Source organism: Cariama cristata, unplaced genomic scaffold (genome assembly GCF_000690535.1).
Source record: "Cariama cristata isolate BGI_N322 unplaced genomic scaffold, ASM69053v1 scaffold29526, whole genome shotgun sequence".
NCBI classification, from domain to species: Eukaryota; Metazoa; Chordata; class Aves; order Cariamiformes; family Cariamidae; genus Cariama; species Cariama cristata.
Genome location: NW_009622026.1, coordinates 3,606 through 5,732, shown reverse-complemented (window position 1 = coordinate 5,732; position 2,127 = coordinate 3,606).

Genomic DNA, 2,127 nt, shown 5'->3' with positions numbered 1-2,127 from the left:
AGGGGATGCTCAGGGCACCCTGTGGATGTGGTACCCAGGGGACGTGTCCAGGGACCCAGCGCACAGGGCTGGGGGCAGCTGTGCCAGGGACATCCCATGGCTTCTGCCATGGTGGGGAACAGACAGATGGACGGATGGACGGATGGGCAGATGGACGTCTCCCCCCCACAGCAGGGAGGTAGGGGAGGACAGACAGACAGATGTGGCTCCTTAGCCAACAAGGTGGCCTCAGGTGATGCTAACAAGCCCATTAAAGGGGTTTATCAAGGGAGGCCGCAGGCTGGGAGGAAGGCTGCTGGTTTTATCTGAGATGCTGCTTTGGGGGCCTAAAGTCCTGCTCGTTAATTAGAAAGGCTTCAAGGAGGTTTGTACTGGTTGGCCTCACTTGTGAGCAGCCGTAATATGATGAGCGATTAGGGACTCTGGAGCTTTTTAGTGGGTATCATTAAGCTACCGATGAGCTCAGGCAGGGAAAGGGCCTCCTTTTTGGCTGTGCCTGAAACCGGCTGGTCCTGCACCGACCCAGCTCTTCCTCCTGTCGTGGTCCCCAACCTCCTGAGCCCTGATGAGATGGGTGAAGCGTGTGTCCTGGGGACAACGGTGGCTCTGCTGTCACCCTGTGTCCTTGGGCTGGGTCAGATCCAGTGTCCTTCAGCTCACTGGTGAGATGGTGAGCTTGTGGTCATGCATGAGTGAAACTGGGGTGTCCTTTTTTTCCACTGTCTGCCAGGTATTGATAAAATCTGGGGGTGATTAGCTCTGAAAAGGTGGCTCCCAGGCTATTTGTTCTTCAGGGGAGAGGATGGTGATGCCTGCCCTGCCAATTGCTTTGGAAGCATCTTGCCTCCCAGAGAGCTTGTTTCCCAATTATGGGGTTTCCCCACTTGTCTGGGTGCCAACGGTGAAGCTTTCTTGCTCAGAGGACATCTTTTTGAGGGACAATGTCCCTGTCCCATCCTCCTCTTGCCCGCTCTGAGGCCCCCAAGGGCTGGGGCAAGGCAGGGAGCAAGATCTGCCAGATTTTCTGTGCCCTCCCTCATCTTCTCCTGTCTGCCTTGGCAAAACTTCAGCACCATCCTGCCCCGTCATGGTCTGGTTGGCATCACTAGCACTGTATTTATGGCAGTGTTAATTAAATACTTTATGCAATCAGTGCCACGCATGACCCCGCTCCGCGAGCCAGGGCTGGGCTGTAATGTGCCATCACCGAGCGAGAACATGACTGCCGCCGTCCTGGGGAATTTCTAACAGAGATTTACTCATCCCAAGCCTCCCATTTCTCTGTTTCATGACATTTTGCAAAGTTCAGGTTTACAAAATAAGCCAGCGCGCAGAAGAGATGCTCCAGACGTTATTTACACTGCACGTGCCATTTCCCACTCGGTTATTTACACTGCACGTGCCATTTCCCAATCGGTGGGGTCTTCACCCCGTGGCGAGCAGAACCGAGGTGGGGGCTGCCCGCCACCCTCTCCTGGGCTGGTCCCCTCTGCCCAAGGGGCCGCTGCTTTTGATGAGGACCACTCCATCCCCCTGCCGCAGAGCCCTCAGCGCTGGAGATCTCTGCTCCTCGCACGCCTCTGCGTGCCGGGAGAGCGGCAGAGAGCTGTGGTCGTGCCGATTGAAATGCTCGTGGTGTCGTGCGGCTGAACCCGCTTCTAATCCCTGCTCCAGTCCTGGGGCGAGGGATGGGGTGGGAGTGGGTACGGCCATCGCCTCGGAGGGGCCAGGCAGGGCAGGAAGGTAGGGCTGCTGCGGTTTTGGGTAGGGGTAATTTGGGATGCTCAGCTGCTCTGCTTTTAAAAATGAGCCTGGGCTAAAAGCTGTCGGGGAGCACGGCTGCGGAGGCAGCAGAATCCCGTTAGTGTGTGACAGCCTCCCAGGGTCTCGGCTATGGGCAGAAAAGCCCCTTTTGGCAAATTCCTGGTGGCAGGAGCTGCCTGCCCTGGGAGGGCGAGGCAGTTGTGTGTGTGCTGAAGTCCGGGGACGGGAAGCGGGGAGGAGGGGTCCGTCCCGGTGGGGCACAGCCAGCCCCAGAGATTTGCCCCTCCCAGCATGGAGATGGACTGGCACAAAGTGGTACCCGCTCCCTTTTAACCCGTGCCCAGCTTCTGTGGGCTTTGGCGG